Source organism: Halyomorpha halys, unplaced genomic scaffold, assembly GCF_000696795.3.
Source record: "Halyomorpha halys isolate HHAL.00 unplaced genomic scaffold, Hhal_1.1 Scaffold343.1, whole genome shotgun sequence".
Classification (NCBI taxonomy): domain Eukaryota; kingdom Metazoa; phylum Arthropoda; class Insecta; order Hemiptera; family Pentatomidae; genus Halyomorpha; species Halyomorpha halys.
The window spans coordinates 1,316,390-1,336,726 of record NW_027109758.1 but is presented as its reverse complement, the minus strand read 5'-3'; the positions used below and the strand labels follow the sequence as shown (position 1 = coordinate 1,336,726).

At 31.1% G+C, this 20,337-nt stretch overlaps 1 pseudogene; it reads left to right on the top strand.

Moving 5' to 3' along the window:
• The window catches only part of LOC106681480 (uncharacterized), a 36,528-nt pseudogene continuing 16,191 nt past the window's right edge, over nucleotides 1–20,337 (top strand).

Genomic DNA, 20,337 nt, shown 5'->3' with positions numbered 1-20,337 from the left:
GAAATAAAAACACTGGCGATATCTGCGTAGACAAGGGGTGTTAGGGTTGTCATGGTGAAAAAACAACACTAGCGATGTTTAGACGGGTGGATTTGGTTTTTGAACACGTTATGACTGTTCAATGTGAAGTGGTAATAGTTTATCGGACCCTGTGTCTTTACTGTTTGAATCGAAATATCACCATATGAGAAATGTTATCGTATATGTTATGTTTTTCAAAATTATGGTGTTCTACTTCAATGGACAGTCATTAACACTAGAAGTGGAGATGTAGTGCAATGCGTGGCAACGTTTCTTCAGCACGTCCTGGATAGGAGAGCTGTAGCAGGTGTCATCTTCATATTTCTGGAAAAGGTGAGACGGTGACCGAAAAGGAGATCTCGGACAACCTTGTATTCTGGCAGGAGTACACCCAAGGACTACGTGAGGTTCGAACTAAACTTAATTTTATTTTATATACCTCTTTTGTATATTAATGTCAATTTAGTTCATAAGGTTAAGCATTTACGTTAAGATTAAGTCAACCATTAAGTTTTGTTTGTTTTATTAATTGATGAGAATTCTTTTTATTTTATTTTCATTTTGTGTGCATATATTTCTTTTTATTATTAAACTTGAGTTCATATAGTTTTGCTGTTCTTTCGTATGCATATGCACTGCTTTCAACTTGTTAATTTACTTATGTGTCTTTTTTGTTGTTCATTTAATAGGAATATTACGATAGTTCCGCAGGTGGGTAGGTATCACCCCTAGGTTTGCTGTTATCTACATGTAAATGTAATCGCCAGTGGTCATAGTTCGATAATTGTTTAGATAGGGGTATACTGTAGTTATATTAGGGTCATCGTTTCGGGGTTTTTGTTATTTCCAAGAACAAAAAATAACGTGGCGCCTAAGGAGCAATTTATTCTGTATTGTTCATTTTTCCTTTTTTTTTTTGTTCCCTTTTGCGATTATATTTATTTATTTTTTTCCCTTTAACTCACCCCCTTCTCCGCTGAGCATGAGCAATTATTGACGATAAATAGATAAGTCAAAATTAGCGGTTATAAAGTCAATGATATATTTTAAAACGTTATATCATAAGTGAACTTTATTGGAAAACAAATATATTGTCCAGAAACAAGTATTGTGAATTAATTTCTGGTTATCAACTATTCCTGACTTAATATTGCATCAGATTCTCATTAATTCCTCGATGATCTTTTGGTCTCACGCCTCATATTGATGCAATATTGAAAAATTATATTTATCCCTTAGAAAGAAAAAAAATATTTTTTTTTTTTACTGTATGTAATTTTAATTTTATTAAGTAAGAGAATTTATATAATAATTTTTTTTTTTTTTACTTTATTTAGTTTATTCACAACCGTAAAAGTAATAATAATAAATGATTTCACAGCTTTAAAGTATAAGTTGATTCGGTAGTAAAACAAATAGCCACTTCAATATTTATAAAAATACAAAGTGCAACTCAAAAAGTATAATGAGATGTACATTATGTTTTTATAAACCAATTATATAATTTAGTTTATTTGTGTTTTTTTTGTTTTATACATGTATGCAGATGTTCTATAGATTGTTCAAAACAATAGTGACCTGATACCCCTTGAAAAAATAATCTTGTTTAAACGGTCTGAAAGATACCACACTCTTATCATTAAAGCGAATAAATACCTTTCGTGAACAATTATATTGTATCAGTGACATATTTACCGATAGATAAAATATATATATACACACACACACATATATTAGAAACAAGTGTTACAAATGAACCTCTGATTATCAACTATTCCTCTACCTGACTTAAATATTGCATCAGATTCTCAGAATTCCTTGGTGATCTTTTGGTCTCACGCCTCATGCTGACGCAATTTAAAAGTTATAATCATCCCATTAGAAAAAATTAAACAGTGTGAAAAATACTAATCCTGAAATCGAATAATTACCTTCCGTGAATAATTATATTGTGATGACCAGTGATATACAAATTTTACCAATAAAATTGTTCAAACACGATTCAAAACAATCATCAAATGTGCTCGCCTTCTTGATGATAATTTTGGATCATTTTGTAAAAAACCTAATTTTCTCTCTCATTTCTGCAATGGTATTTTTAGATCTGGTCGAACTTGTGGTCGGAGTATTACAGTCGAGGTCAGCCAAAGGATGGGAACCTGAAGCGAACTATCGATGTACAATATGTATCAAATTAGCACTTCGTTCGATAGAAAATCATTATTATAATAATCACTAATGGGGATCACGGGAAGTGATAAGTCATGAAGAAGTTAAAGGTCCTCAATGCTCAATAAGAAGAAATTTCGATATTTTTTAATCTGGTTTTCGATATATTCAAAATCTTGTGAGTAAAAAACTTCGATATATCGATGTTTCTTCGATTTATATAATCTAGTCCCGCTAGTTCATTATTTTACACCGGTACGTCAAGGAGTGAACATCTAACTCTTCAAAAGGCGTGAGTTCAGAATTATAGTGCATATCCTTTTTTATGGATCTTGATTTTTAATAATATATCTTTTCTTACGTTTTTTTAATTTGGTAAATAATAATAACTAATTTAAGTTGATGCGGTAGTAAAACAAATCGCCACTCCAATATAGTTAATAAAAATAATATTAATAAACTGATCTATGTCACTATACCTTTGAGTTGCACTTTATGTATTTATAAGCTAATTGTAAAATTTAGTTTATTTATGTTCCTTTTTTTGTACATCTATAGATGCTCTATAGATTTCTCAAAACAAAGGTGACCAGTCAAAAAATCTTGAAAAAAGATTGTTGTATAAACATTGTGAAAGATACCATAACCTTAAAAACGAATAAACACCTTTCGTCAACAACTGTATTATATCTGTGGCATTGAAATTTTATTATAGGCCTGTTCCAACCCGATTAAAGCCCAATTTAAACTTGTTTTACTGTTTTTTAATAAACAACTTTTTCCATTATGACAGAGGCAATTATTTATTTATATCGAACTTTATATTTCCTTTATTTCTTAAAAGAAATTAATTTTTTACTAACTGTTCCAAAAAAAACATTAATTGAAAAATGAACAACTTCTTACTTTTTGGAACAGTGAATACATTTTGGGATCCTTAATATTCCCATTGAAACGAGTTTGAACAAAACAATAAGAAGCACGAATTTCTCAAGAACAGCTAAATGGATTTTCATTATAGATATACCAAATTATAGGAAAAATTTACTATAACTTTTTTTCTCTTCACATTTTACGGATAATTACATTAATCTGCGAAATCCCTATTCACTTCTAAGTAAAGTTGCCTCCAAGGAGCGTGGCCCAATCCCCTCCCCCCTTAGCATAATTTTTTCTTAGAATGAAAGCAGGGTTCTTGCACCTCCCCCCCAATATAATCTATTCCCGCTGGTTCAGTACTTAGTAGAGGTACCTCAAGAAGTGAGCATCTAACTCTTCCTGTTTATCTTTTTTTATGGATCTTGATTTTTAAAAAAAGACCTCCTATTTTTTACGTTATTACGTACTTAATAATTAATCAGAACAGTTGAATACGCAAAATAAAGATTTTATATCATTTTCAAGCGGGTTGTTCAATTTTATCCAAGAGTATGTCAAATGAAGATTCGTACAATTATCTATGAATCTATTCACCAAATCTGTTAAATTAGTTTAATTCCGTCATTTATTACTCGCCCTTTCTTTGTTAAAGAAACAATACACAAAACATTTACATAGTTATTTGATTCCTATATTTAGTCGTTATTTTTTGTTGCTATATTATTCCTTCAAACTTGCCTGTACTAAGTTGATTTAGAGAATCTAAATCAATAAACTAATATGGAATCATTTAATTGTTAGTACGCATTATTATATAAATTTATAATTTCTTTTTTAGTAATGATCTTATTGTTTTAATTGATAGCAACATTTAATTCGTTAATTTGGTTCGACGAAACTAGCAACTCCCGTCATAACGAGAATAGCGGAAGTCGATATCTAATATTAATGGAAATCAAAATTGACTATTGAGGCAGCAAGGAGTAGTGTATACGCAGTACTTGATAGTTCTGCCTGGAATTGCGTTAGAAATCGAAAAAATATTTGCATCATTCCCAACAGGACTTAAAATATTTTAATTACACTATTTTCTTGGCTTGATGACTGCATTATTTGTTTTGTATAAGTTGTTTTGAGACTTTTTTAAAAATGAATTGTAATACCGAATTGTTAATAGAAATAAATAATAGATAGCTGTATTGTTTGTTAGGCGAAAACATTTTGGTTTAAACTCATCATATACTTGTGATTATTCTATTTATATGTCTATATTTTTCCTTTAATTTCTAAAGATATTGCTAACATAGAAATTTTTCTCCATTATCTCAATTTAAAAAAAGTCATTTTTTTTTTATTATTTAGTTTTTAAATGGTGATAATTGAAAAAAAAAAGAAGGTTATCTTTATGAACCCATCCAAATAGACATTAACTGATTTTTACTCGTGTAAATGAGTATTGCTAAGCCTTACCAATACTTATAGGAGCGTTATTTCACTCTTTTTGTATCAAATTAATTACCAGTTTGTGGGATATCATTAAAAAAATTGATATTTATATTCTAAGGCTAAAGGTTTCTACCTTTTGTTGTAAAATCCCTGTTGTGTAGAAAGCTGAAAAATATCGGCCCACAATAACTAGAGGAAAAGTCACACAAACACATATATATAGTCTTAATTATTATTAGTCTTTATCCCAAATTCTTGCTTGTCATTCAAGTCGCTAGAGTTGCGATTCAAATATGTTATATTCGATACTGGGATGTACTGTACAATGTATTCAACTGTTATTAATAAATTTTAGATCTGAAATGTTGGTTGGTGTGGCCATTATTGTTGGCTTATTATGGCTCTTATACAAATATTGGACATCAATCTACAGTTACTGGGAGAAGAGAGAAATACCATTTTATCCAGCCAAATTCCCTTATGGTAGTGACTCGAACTTAGTGAAATTTAAAGAATACAGAGGCTACACCATCGATAAGGTATCACCATGCTGAGTTATGTTGTATAATATTATTAAACATTAAAAAACATTGACTATAACAATCTATTTCCAGATGTATCATAAATTCGCTCAACATCCAATGTTTGGAGTTTTTTCCCTAAGGAAACCAATGCTGGTAGTCAGAGATCCAGAATTGGTTCAGCTGATTTTGACTAAGGAGTTTTCTCATTTCAGGGATAGAGGCATTCTTAAAGTGTAATCCTTTCTATTTTCTCTTTACTCTATTACTACATCTACTCATTATTATTATTAATCATGGCAGAAAAAAAAATTAACTTTAATGCTGTAAAACAAAGGTTGAAAAATATTGTTATTATTAAATGTTGGATATTGTTTAAAAATTGGAATGTTTTTTAGACCTGAAAAAGATGTATTAAATAATCATTTATTTCATCTCGGAGGAGAAAAATGGAGAGCTTTGAGAATGAAACTTACTCCTACATTTACTAGTGGAAGACTGAAAGCTATGTTCCCTCTTTTTGTGGGTTGTGCTGAGGTAAATTTTATTTTTATTATTTTTATTTCATCAGTTATCAGGGGGCTTCCCGGCTAATAATAGTCTGTGACTCACTAAGCCAGAATTCAAAACATCCATGGCGCACCTCCACTCCTGACTTGGAACAAAGAAGGTCCCCCTGGAAAATAGTTGATAATAAGGTTGCTTAAAAGAGGATTCTACTTTAATAATGTATTCACCAGTTAAAACCTTTCAGCTAACTCTAAAAAAGCATTCATGGTATCAATAAATCAGTTTTAACAACAATTTCTCATAAAATGTGTTCTACCGAAGCCTTACTGCCCACAACCCACCTGCGGGTCACAGACCTGTTGGTAGCCTCAGGAGTAGAGAATATAAAAGGATGTAGGGCCTAAATGGAACACTGACAAAAATAACATTACTTTCTGAGACTAAAAACTACTTTTTCGCATTATTTAGTGTGTATAGGTACCTATGATAAGTTTACACATGCAATTATTTCTTTTGTTTTATGTTTTTAACTCTGCACTAAATCTAGAATAGCTAAATTCCAAATTACCTAATTAGTAGCTTCACCAAAGTTTTTTTGTAGTAATGAAGTGTTTCAATATGAAATCAGCATTCAGATTCAAAAAATTAAAATTAAGAACTTAATAAAATTTCAATTGGTGGTAATTAGGAGATGGGGACAAATTTAAATAAATAAATATATATATAATAAAATGTTCGATATAATATTATTACTTTCTAAATATACAGAATACATCATTAATAAAATTTTTTTTCAGAACTTTAGCTCTCTTCTGATGTCAAAAATTGACTCAAAAGTCGATATAAAAGAGCTAATTGGTCGTTTTACAGCAGATGTCATTTGTAGCTGTGCATTTGGATTGGAAATGGATGTTATAAACCATCCAGATAATAAACTTCGAAAGATTGGAATATCAAGAATACAATTAACATTTCTAACAAAATTAAAAATTGCTCTGGGTCGATTATTTCCTGGATTGTTAACATTATTAAATATAAGGTATTTTATTTAGCTCATATTTTTCAACTTACATGATATAGAGGTTTGAGACAGTATTGTGTGATTCCCAAAAGGGATAGTTCTTTTCTTGGGCTAATACGCCATGTTGCAAATATAAAAGTGGTTGCTCCATTATAATAATTAAAAAAGTTGAGGTAAAAGGCAGGCTATATCACACTAAGACTGGCATTGCATATAACCTTGCTGATGGTTACTGTCACATGTACTACAGTTAAGTTTTATTAGTTAATTAAAATAAATCTAACATAGCTGTTATTTGTCTAAACTATCCTGGCATAGACCTTGTTGGAAGTTTATTTATTACTAAAGTGATGATAATTGAACAGCTTTGAAAATAAATCAATAGCTGTCATAAAGAGTTATATCCGTATACTTTTACATAACGGTGTGGTTTTTCAAAACTTAAAAATCATGAATTACTAGTAACAAACCCTTGAATTTTTTTCAATAGAAGAAGTACTTTCTTGTCTTTAAAGACCAAAGTTTGAAATTTTATAAAATCTTTCTTGTAGGATAAAATCTAGCGCCATGGAAACTAACCTGCTCCTTTTAGTTAGAAATGTATTCTCTCATAATTTAAGATGAAAAACATAGTTTGTGTTAATTTAATTTAAAATTAAATTTCCTTACCTTATTTATTCATTTCCACCTTACTCTTAATTACTGCCTTTTGAGTAATATGGATGTTATGGATTTTTCTGTTACATTTCACTGTTAAAAGTGAAACAATTAGCAATTTTTATAACCCCCTGAGGATACAACATAAACATTTTCAGTGTGGGCTGCATCTACTTCTGTATCCCCTCTGCTTATTGACCTTCCTGGGTCCTCTTTGCCTGAGGTTGAAGTGGGCTTGCTAATTTGAACTTTTCCATTTGTACATAAAATCTTTATATTATCATTATTCAATTTTGTAGGAAGTTAATATCAATCTGCTTGTGTAATGTTTCTGGCTAATTGTGGTACTGTGGTTGGTGGAGGCTCCAGAAATTGCATTTATTTTGTATTTGTGTATTTTTATTATCTAAAAATTATTCTTGCAATCTATTGTGGTGCCACCATTAAACTCGACTGTGCACAGAGAGCCTAAAATTACTTATTTCTTGGTCTAGGTCTGACCGAAATGATCTCAGAAGGGATTCGGATCACAGCTATTATTTGTTCGATAGGGCCACCTTCAATGTTCTGCCCTCGGTTTTTTGTTTATTATCACCTGGAGATTTCCCAACAAACCTGCTAAGACTTCTTTCTTGTGCATATATTCTACCCTGCAGAAGGAGGTTAAGGGGCATCCCTTCTTTTAAGACCTGAACTGCCTCATGATACACACAACTGTAAGCTTTGGTGATTCCCAGCAAAGCCATATGTGACAGCCTCCCAAACCTCTACTGCAAACCAGATTTAATTTTATTTTAATTTAATCCTCCCGGGTCTCACATACCCTCTCCAGACTGCTCCCCTCACAAAGCTACGTCCTGAAATCCTGGATGGCATCAACACAATGATTCGCAGAAGTGTTAAAGCCATTATAGGGCTCCCTGCGAACACCTCCATGGCGATGTTGTATGCTCCGAGGAGGTACCGAGGTCTAGGCTTGATCCGCTGCCAATGGGAGGCTCCCCTACAACACTGGTCCATTGCTCAGCAGCTGTCAAATGTAACTGATGCTCTGTTCCAGTCCACTTTCGATTGTTCAGCTGAGATCGCTGAATGTGCCGATAGATTGGGCGTTGATCAGGGGCATCAGAATGTGAAAGCTCTACGACAGTCACTACGTGAAAATGCGTTCGAGGAATGGGCTAACTGCAGGTGGCAGGGCATTGGAGTACGCCATTTCAAAGAGACCCCAAGAGCAAATAAGTTTTTATACGATAAACAAATACTTACGGGCTCTCAATGGTCCAATGCCCTGAAATTGAATATAAATTATGCACCCCTACGTGGAGTCCCAGGTGTCAGTGGACAGGATAGAGAAGTTGGGGCCCTCTGTTGCAAATGCAACAGAGCTGGAAACACCAGCACATGTGCTGGGGAAATGCCCCAACAACTCCCTCCTAATAACACGCCGACATCATAGAGTGAAATACGAGTTAATGAAGCTCCTAAAAGAAAGAGATTTTGCCTGCTTTGACGAGGTCTACTGCGTAGATACGAATGGATCCACAAGATATGCGGATATTGTTGCTTTTCTTAAGAAGGGGAAGTCGGCAATCATTCTGGATCCCACCGTGAGATATGAAAATAACGACCTTGACCAGGCAAATAAGGTAGATAGGGAAAAGAAGAAAATTTATGATAAATGTATCCCTTTCCTCAAGGAGAAGTTCCGTGAGGGCTTCGGAGAACGAGACTTCAACGTGAGAGGTCTCTGGTTCGGAGCCCGTGGAACGATTCCCAGCACAACTAGGAGCTTCATGGAGGAACTCGGGATTGATGTCCAGGAAGTGGCTAGGTTGACAGAAAATAAAATACTTGACTCCCTGGGAATCATAAACCACCACATGCATGGAAATTAATGAGTATGGGAGTTTATCCAGAAGTGGGATGGCATGCATGCATCGCATATCTTATTTCTTGTTTTAGTTATTATTTTTTATTATTTTAAATATTTTAATATTTGTTATATAGGGGGATTTGATGATCAAGTGAAATAGGGGTTGTGAAATAAAAGGGAAAGAAAAAAAAAAAGGAATAAATTGAAAACTTGTAGTTAGTTTGTAGACTGATATTAATTGTAAAAGAAAAGTAAAAGAAAACTGTGGAAGAAAAAAAAATGTTATCTATCTATTATATTATATCATGTAAAAATATGTAACTTGTATTTGTCCAGTCACGGATTGATCAGTATGTTGTGTAATGTAGCAACCCGATGTATTTGGGCAGCATGAATAAAGTATTTCTTTCTCTCTCCTAGACATATCATTTTAGTACATAGGTCTAGATCTCAGGCATACATCCTCCCAATTTAACAAGATTATATACCAGAAGTATGATTAATTTGGACACATAACATAAATTATCAACCCCCTCTCTCTATCCTTATCCCCAACCTCAATAGAGATTACACTATCGTTTTGTGAACTATCTGAGGAAATTGGAAGGTTTGAAATATCATCAGTTTTAATTGCCAGATCCCTTTGGTTTGAAAAGTTTCAAGTCGTTCAAAATTTAAGTCGTCTAGAGTATCATAGTTATAATGATATAATTTAAAGATTCAAGTGATTAATTTTTAATTTGATTTTCACTGTTTTTGATAAATTTTTTATTATTATAAGTATTCTAAAAGAACATTGAATCTTTCGGAGCATTGTTTCTAGCTGATTATAATGTTGATTTATTTAGATACTACAATTTTGAAAGGAAATTGTTATATATTATACATTATAATTTAGTTGGACTAAGTTTGATTTTATTAATTTCTACACATTTTTTTTAGGATATAAACTTCCAAAGATCAATATAATCTATTTTATATTTTTCTTCACTGTTGTACAACATTTCGATTGTCCAACAGTTGTCCTATATTCATGCACCTTTACAAAACAGCATACTGGACCTATTGATATGATCCAAAGAGGTAATATCCAATATAGAGCAATAGTTTGTGCTACAGAGAGCAATGAATGCTCCAATAGTGAAGGAAAATGAATTTAACAATGCAGTGTGAAACAATTTTCAACCATGATATGTGGATGATGATTGATTTCAATAGTGAAATTGAAAATATGACAAGTATGGTGTAAATATAATTATAATAATTACAAATACACTAATATGACATGGATGAAAATTTTTGATAAAAATAAATTATTTTTAGGATTGTAAAGGTGCATGAATATGGAACGATTGTCCCGAAACGTTGTACAACAAAGAAGAAAATATAAAATACATTATATCCATCTTTGGAAGTTTTTAACCTCAAAAATTTATAGATTATTGTTTTATATCCTAAACAATAATAAAATAATTCGTCTTTTTAGGTTTATTCCGTTAGAGGATGAAAATTACATCATGAATCTAGTCAAGAATATAGTAGAACAAAGAGAAAAAAATGGCATTGTACGAAATGATTTCATAGATCTCTTAATGCAATTAAAGAATAAAGGAAGTCTTGGAGACGATGGACAGGAATTTGAAAAACCATTTGGTATAATAATTTGATTACGTGTCCTACATGAATGTTTTTGTATTTTAAAAATTTCAGATACTTTACTATATATATTTAACTATTGCTTATACAAAACATTTAAGTATAATTTTACAATCATATCATTTATATTTTTAGAAATGACACTGGAACTTATGGCATCTCAATGTTTTGTCTTTTTTCTTGCTGGATTTGAAACCTCAAGTTCATTACAAAGTTTCTGCCTCTATGAACTAGCTCTCCACCAAGATATTCAATCAAGATTAACTGAAGAGATAAATGAAAAAATAGAAAAGAATGGTGGTCTTACTTATAAGGCTTTGCAGGAAATGGAATATCTGGACATGGTTGTATCAGGTAGCTAAAAATTAAATCTATAAAATTTAGAAAGTTTATTTACTATTTCATAAATTTGTTAGAGGAAAAGTGTGCATATTTATTGTGTGTAGTGTTTGTAATAATTGAAGGTACAAAAACAGAGTATACATCTTTTTACAGTTATACAACAGTTTACACTAGTTCCAGTATGATACCTGACAGTATATGTAACGGCAGTGAAGCTACTATCACTATATAAGATGTAGTTTGTATAAATCATGACAGAGAACTGTTACACCTTATCAACTATCTATACCTTTTCTTTTGCAAAAAACTTCAATATATTGGAATTTTTTTTTGTTTTTGTTTTTTCATCTAATTCTCAAAATTTATCTGTTTATTGGAAAAAATATTTCTTTAAAAAATTAAAGTAAACAGAATTGCCTAGATTTTATCTTGTTACGATTTTTCTCTAGGATCAACCATTAAACCTCAAGAGCGCCCTGTAATCAGGACCAAATTACCAAAATTTGGTTTGAAGGTGAGGTTTACTGCTTATTACTTGAAAACTAAGATTTTTTTCTCTGCTAAACATTCCATAATAAAACACAGGAAAAATTTCCTAGCACATGCATATATTATATTTCATTTTTGACTGGCCTGCAAGACCCAAAGAGTGGGCTAAAGAAAGGCCACTTTATGAATTTCTGTGAATAAAGCAAAAAAAAATCCCTTCTGCTTAAACCTGATATTTGTACAGTAGTTAGTTAGTTACAGACATGTGATGTTATTACTGGGGCACAATCAGACAGTTAAAAGGGAGTTTTTAATTTTACTTTGGGAGTCAAAAGTCCCTTTTTTTAATCACGTTCAAGCAACATCAAAGGTTAGTCAAAAATGAAATATAATATACGTGTTTGCTTGGAGATTTTGCCTTCTTTAGTAGTTTAGTATTTTTATCTTCGTAAAATTCTTATTTTTTGAGTCATAAGAATGTGCTAAAAAAATTTTAATAAGTTTTTTTTTTCCAGTTTCAATGAAAACTGTCTAGCATACTGAAGAATCTGAAACTCGTATTAACGATGTCTTGTCAAACTGTAGGGCAAAAGAGGGAACCTTTTTTTTTTTTTTTAAGTGCAATCTTCTGGCTTAGCATTTGATTTTATAGTAAAATGTTATAGACATGATTTAGACAATTTTGTTTTGTTTTTTAAAAATATATAGGTTTTTGAGTTATAGGTGAAATAAAAGAAGAAACAAATTCCAACATTTTGAGCTTTTTTGATGAGAAGCAAGTTGATTGGACTCTTCAAAGACATTAAAAAACTTCGGATTTAGCAAGTCTTTCTTAGCCTCCAAAGGAGAAGATTCCTGAAGAGGATTTTCTCAATTAGGTTTATTTATTTTATTTTTTTCAGTTGCCTCTAAAAAAGGAAAAACATGGAATTAGTAAGTTGCATTATGTGTGGGGTTGGGGTTACATAATTCGTATTGGTTTCTACCTTTTTCTACCATTGGTACTTGAAAGTGTACAATCAATTTTTTTTTTCTGATCCCTCTAAAACAGAATAAAAACAATAAATTAGTGAATGCTTTATGTATGGAAAAACATAAATCAGGTTGAGTATTAACTTTTTCTACCTGTGGTATTTTAAGGTTACGTGCAATACTTATCTGTTTATTGTGAATTGTCCATTCTATATGGTCCTACTAGTAAAAAGAATCCGGAGGTGTGGGGTCTCCTCCATTTGGTTTGTCAATTTTGTGCTTAGTTTTCTCTCTGGGACTTAAACACCATTGAGAGATGCTACATATAAGACGTTAGCTTTTAGTGGATCAGAACATTCTATTGTAATCTTTATTGATCCAAATAATAGAGTCAGGAATATTATATTTTATATGGTTGTTAGAATGTGTGAAATTAAAGTATATATAGGAAATAATACATATATCAATATACAAAATTTATCTGATGTTCGTAGTTCATGTTTTAGCTGGTAGGCCACATTATGTCAGTTTTTAATGGTTCAGGTTGCTCTAAGTAGTTACGGTATAAATCAGGAGATAGCGGTATTGCTATACAATCAAAAATATTCACTTTACACTACAACTACTGTTAAGAATAAAATATTTTCCTGTTTATTCATTATTATTTCATTTCAGAAACATCAAGAAAGTACCCAACAATACCAAACTTAAATAGACAGTGTACAAAATCAGTTACACTTCCAACTGGTCAAAATATAGAGCAGAATATTATGATCATAATTCCTATTTGGTCTCTGCACCATGATCCTCAATACTTTCCTGATCCAGAAAAATTTAATCCGGAAAGGTTTTCACAAGAAAACAAAGACTCTATTGTTCCTTACACTTATCTACCATTTGGTGAAGGACCTAGAATGTGTATTGGTAAGTCTCGATTGCTGGAATAATTATTGTATTTTAAAAATTTATTGACTTATAAAACAGTTGACCTTAGTTACAGTCTAGGAGATTATGTTTAGGCTTTTCTATTTTTAGCATCAAATAGGTTGGTAATAGTACATAAGTGTCACTAGAAAATGGTGAGTAGACAATTACTCAATTTTTTGAAATATTCTATTTTTGTGAGTTATAACCAACACTATTGTTATTACTGCTTTAATTAGATCTCAGCTGTCTACATACTTCCACTCGCTATGCTCGCTCAAGATTTTTTCCTTTTCATTTGAGGTCGGGCATAAATACGAATTGTGTTAGAGTGTCAGGTTAAAACTGACAATAGTCAAAAAATTTATCATTGTCTAAGGGAGGCCACCACCATGTCAGTGGGACACTACAGTTGTGAATCAGCTCCAGCAGTTTTGCACAACTGTGATTTTCTTTTAGACTAGCCTTCCTAAACATCATCTCCTATATTAAAGATCAATAATGTTTTTGTAGTGTTCAAATTAACGTCTTTAAATTTAAACAATATTGAAATTAAATAATAACAGACATCTAATTTTTTATATTTCGATTAATACTCTTTCATTTAAACCATGTTATTGAATGCCCTAATACACTCAAAACATTAATATTTTACACGACCTATTTGTAAAGAAAGATACAGAACTAATATTTACTTCAATTTCTTTGAAGTATGTCTGAGCATTTTTTATTCTTATAATTTTATTTATTTTTAAATAGGAATGAGATTTGGAATGCTTCAAACAAAGGTGGGAATTGTGACCCTCCTTCGAAAATTTCAGGTGGAGCCATGCGAAGAAACAGAGATCCCTCTAGTGATGGGAGGGTTTTCAGCCACCACTGCACCTGATAAGCCTATTATTATTAAACTTAAAGCGAGATCTTGACTTTTTTTTTCATCATGCCAAGATTACATTAACAATGTCATTTATTTTTTACCGCCCAATATTTTAAATGTAAATTATAATTTGGCAAACTCTGTATACGTATTGCATTAGAATCTCCATTCATTCACTTTAACTCACTATGTTATTTTTAATTTAGAAATATGATCAATAAGAAGTAAAAATGGACAAACCATTCAGTGTTTTTAATCTTATTTTGCCTATTTTGTACCACCTATGATAAGCTTTTTCTTCCTTGAGTAAGAAGACCAGGTAGTGACTGTAGTAATTTTTTTATGAAATAATAATGTTGGATAATCAGGATAGTCTCTGTACAGGCCAGTCAAGATCAAAGTAAAGGAATTACAAGGTCAGTAATATGGAATCAGCCAGGACCAAGAGGTAACTAATCCATTCAATGCTACTATAATTTGTGGGAAGAGGGGGGATCAAAATTTTAATTTTCCCTGTAATATTAAGATATTTTAACTATCAATTACATTATAAAATATATTTTCACAATTATTTGGTCACAATTATCAGGTTTATTATATCTTCCCAGAATGGTTTATTGATTGTCAGGTTCAGATTTCAATGGGGTAAAAACTAGAAACGTAATTGTTAAGTAAAATTGTTATTTTAATTAATTAATCATTTTTAGATGTACTTCTCTTAAATCATTTTGAAATAACCTCAATACTTAATATAAGTAGGTATTAGCTAATCCAGAGAAAATGTGTAGGAGATGCAGATCTTTGAAGAAAAAGAGAATTTAAATGTTTGTTATAATTTTATATTATATCCTCTATATTAAAAAAGGTTACAAGCTAAAATATTTGGGTTCAAATCTCACTTCACCATAAACAATTTTTTGAGTAGATTTTTCACCTCCTTCTCCCCACCAATTATTTGAAATCTCGAAAAGTTGGGGGATTTGAGAACTAAGTAAACATTATTCAAATAGATTGTTGTCCTCAAAATTAGTCATTATCAACTTTGAGAAAGCTATGTCATGGAAAAAAAAATGGTATACTCTCTAGGCCTCCAGTGATTTAGGAAAATCTGGTCAATATTTTTAAGAAATTTTAGATTTTGCTTCTCCTAATAAGTTTTTTTAGTAACACCCTTGAGCAGAGTTTGTAATATTTCTATTTTATTGTATAAAATATAGTTCTTAGGGAACTATTTTATAACTATATTTAAAGATTAATACCAATTATAGGCTACCAGAGTATTATAATCAAACTTAGAAATATATAAAAAGAATCTTGCATATTTCAGTTATTGGTGACATTTTTTTAGGATTCACTACCCTAAAGTACCAGTTTCTGCTACCTTTGGGTTGCTAAAAACTTTGTTTTCATGTAGTAACATGTCTAATTCATATAGACATCTCAGTAGAGTGAGATAAAATAAACAGATAAAAGATAAAATCAAACAGGATGAGAATCTACACCAATAATGAGATAAAAAAGGAAATGTTGGAATAAAACACGATAAAACAGGCTTGCTACCTCATGCATTAAAACATTTTTATTCAAACAGGCTTAGAAGCAATAAGCAGTTGCATATATATTATTCATTGGCACTGTAGTTTCCCCCATTTTGGATCTCAGCTGAGGACTTTTTTTATATACCTGATCCTAGTTTAAAAGTGCAAATGAGGCCTATTAGTTTGATAATGAAGTGTATCCCTTCATAACATACAATGAAAAAAGGCTTGTGGTAACATATACAGGTGCAAAAAAAAAAAAAAAGAAGCAGAACATTCTTGTTTTATTTTGGATTTGAATCCTGTGGTTATGCTCTAAAGGTTGCAATTAAAATTTAAGAGGAGTAAGTCTATATCTGTACCTCGGAGGGATACAACACTATGTCCATTTTTTTCCATACTGACTTTATTACAGAGTTAAAATCAGCTTTTCTCATATTTCTTAGAGGAATAGAGCACTATGTCCAAAACCAGTTAGAACCGGATATAGCATGTTTTAAAACAACACCAAGTCCACTTTCATTTAGAGGGATAGAACACCATGTGGTGTTTTATCCTTCTGAAGCATGTGAATTACTACTGGACATAGTGTTGTATCCCTCCGAGGTACAGATATACTGCCTATAGGTCGAACTATAAACATCACGGTTCCCAACTCAAATAAATCTTCGGCCCACTGAGAAATTGGGTCACTCAAGGCCCACTAACCAGAATTTTAACCACCCGCAGACCTCCAGGGAAAAAATATTAGGCAATCAAGTTGCTTAAAGTGCATTCTGATACATTAATAATGTATTTGCCAATAAAACATCAGTTAAGGTAAAAATAATTCCTCAAAATATGTACTTAAGATCTCGCGGGCGGACGGTGTAGAACCACTAGTATTCATCAACCACATCCCGGACAAATCTGAATTTTTATCTTCAAAAGTTGAGTGTATAATTAAAATTAAAAAAAATTTAAGCTTCAAAATTTTTGCGGAGTGAGATCTCCAGAGATTTTGCCACCCCTAATAAAGTGTGATGCAGGGCGGGCGCTCTTTCCTTCACCTATGCTGAGTCAATGCACTCCTAACTTTTAAACACGGGTAAATCCCGTGGAGCCAATAACAGCACAGTATTCGTACCACGTGATTGTAGACTTAACCACACCTTTTGTTGATTGTTTAATATTCCGTTTGAGCTGTTGGGGTGAAATAATTTTTGAAAGATTCGTCTGTCTTAAAATACCGACTTATAAAATGAAATTGTTGTTAAATTGCAGCTGTGTGGCTCGTTTCATTTTGCTCTTAATTTTGATAAAACAGAGTTGCTCAAACAATTGTTTAGTGTCAAAACCGGCCACTACCAATTTTACCCTATAGATAATTAACCAGTTTTAACCGGACAGAAGTACTACTTTTTTGTAACCTAAGAGGTGGCCCGTGAGTATTTATCTCATAGACGATTCGTACTATTTTTTTATATAATTGAATGTGATGATGACAAAAATCTTTACGATTACTTTCAATGCAAATTGAAATTGTAAATTATAACTTTTCTATCAGGAGCTGAAGAATACAGATTTTGTAAAAGATCTAAGATCTTGCCTCGGCTCATGATTTAAAATAAGAAACGCAGGAGGCCATGTTTCATAATGAAAGCTAATAGTATTTGTTCAAAATACAAGTATAGAAACAACGTGTTAATTGTACTAATACTTATATTTTTTTATAATAGTGATATTACAGGAGTTAAAAAGTATTAAAGTACAAGTTACCATTGTACAAGTCAATGTAATTGTATTAACTTAAATCGACAAGACTAATAGTATAAGTTTGTACTTTATTATGAAACAGAGCCCAGGTGAGCAAAATGTTCAAATGAGAAAAAAATATGTCACGTTAGGAGTGCACTGGTGAGAGAAATGGTCTGTCTGTCTTACCGTTATGAGGCCAGAGCAAAATTGAATTGAGTACAAGTAGGGAGGTAAAAGAGAGAATGACATAAACAAGCGGTAATAACATCAAAGGGCTAACGGAAAGTAGACAACAGTATAAATAAAACAGAGGAAATGCTAGGAAATTATCATCAACTTCGTTACAAATTTACATTATTACAAATAAATATTGGTATGCAACATCAATGTTTTCATATTCTATATGTATATACTATACAATCCTTTCATAGGATTTAAAAGTCATTATTTTTTTAGTTTAACCTATTCTCTATTACTGCAATATAAGTACTAAAACAACTAAATTCTGTACATTCTACAGTTTTATTTGTCAAAATAAAATAAAAAGCTTTCGAAAAACAAATTAAAATAATTCATAAGTTGAAATGTCTAAAACTCTTTATTTTTATCAATTATTTACAAAATCAAACAAGGTAATCATTTAATCACTAAGTAAATGTATTTCGGAATGTGACCTTCCCTGCTGTGTTTCATCAAACCTATTTAAAATTGTTAAAATCAATCAATTAAAAAAATATTTAAATAGAAACAAATTCTATTATTTTATAAGAAAGAATCATCATTAATTTGATTTGGTTTTATACATGAATCATAAAAATAAGTTATTTGCAAACTAAAGAAAATTTATATTCATCCGTTTTTAGAAAATACTCAAAATGTATTACGATACATTAGATTTCTTTTAAAATAAGACAACTTGGTGAAACTAGAGAGAGAGAAATACTTTATTTATCTATGCTGCCTAAATACATTAGGTTGCTATCTCACACAGAATACTTATCAATCCGTAATCGGACATATATAAATTACATATACATGGTATAATCAGAAAAAAAAGTCTTAAATCTATATTTTACTTTTTTAAAATCAATCAAAAAGATTTCCGTTGCTATCTTCTTCATTGTTCCTCTGTCTAAAGGTCCAGGATCACACTTAGATCCTGAATAATAGAATTATGATACTTATTCTTCTAACAATTAATCAATGTCTGCAATCAACCGAAGTTGATTCTTGCAATGAGGAACAGTAATGTCTAAGACAAGAGTTCCTTTCACACTGGTCGTGAGATCTCACCACACCGATCGGTATGAAGAGGAAAGATGTACTGAAGTCGTAAATGGAGACTCGTAGTAGATATCCCTAACTATGAGATAACGAAAAGTATAGTAACATTACATCATAAGTATAGTAACATTACATCATAAGTATAGTAACATTACATCATAAGTATAGTAAGTAACATTACATCATAAATATAGTAACATTACATATTAAGTATAGTAACTACATCAAAAGTATAGTAGCATTACATCATTCGCCCATTACAATTAATTTGTCATTTTCAACTTTTACATTGCTGTGTTGTTTTCCACACATTTTAGGACTTATTAGAATTTTGGTATAACAGGAATTTTACCCTTTGTACCTAATAGATTAATTGAAAATAAATGAACCGTTAAATGCAAAAGTGGTGTTAGGCAAATCTGGAGCTTTGTGGTTGGCCACAAATGTATGTAAACTAAAAATAAAATTTCTTTTTCTGAAAACTCTCAATTAAGATTAAGTCATATTATGAAACTATTGAATTTCTTTTAAGATAAGACCGCTTGATGAAACCATATTAAATCCATGTTTTAATTTTTTTAAACTAATTATAAAGGTTCCTGTTTTGTTTATCTTCTTTATTTCCTTGTGTATGGTTCAGGTTCACTATCAATAAATATTTGACACATTGGCAAATAATAGCACTTCGATACATATTCTCTCAACTAATCACCAATACAAGCAATCTGCTGGACCAAACTGATGCAATGAAGGACTGTAATGACAGGCTAGAATGTAATGGATTAAGAATGTGAAATCGATGATAGGAAGACATGTGTACTTATATTGAAAACAAATGAGGAATCCAAAAGTGATGTATCGAACCTGAAATGAGTAAGAAATAACAGCTTTTTCTGTTAAAACTAGTCCGTCACAAGCATATCCAACATTTTAAAAACATTTGAAGACAAATAAATAAACTTATCAACCGAAAAATAAATACTAAATAGGAAAAAATTCTGTAGACTTTATAGAAATGAATTCTCATAAAGTTGATTTGGTTTTACACTTAATTAGAATGTATAGGAATAAAGTGTTCGTAAAATAAACAAAATTTCTATTTACTCGCTTTTAGATAATTCTTAAAAAATACTTACATATATTAGAAAATTAGTTTAATTTATTTTAAAATAAGACTGTTGAATAATATCACTCCAGTATTCTTCCAAAAACTAACGAAGCAAACTGATGCAACAATCTAAAACTGCGCAGCAAGCATAATTCCCTTAACAGTAAATTAATTTGTGATTTTCAACCATTCAATACGTATAAGCCCATATATAGACAAACATTTTGGACTTTAGGATAAAAGGTATTGAAAATAAATAAGCAGTCGAATGCAAAAGTGTTGTAAGGCAAACCTGTTGCTTTTAAAATTT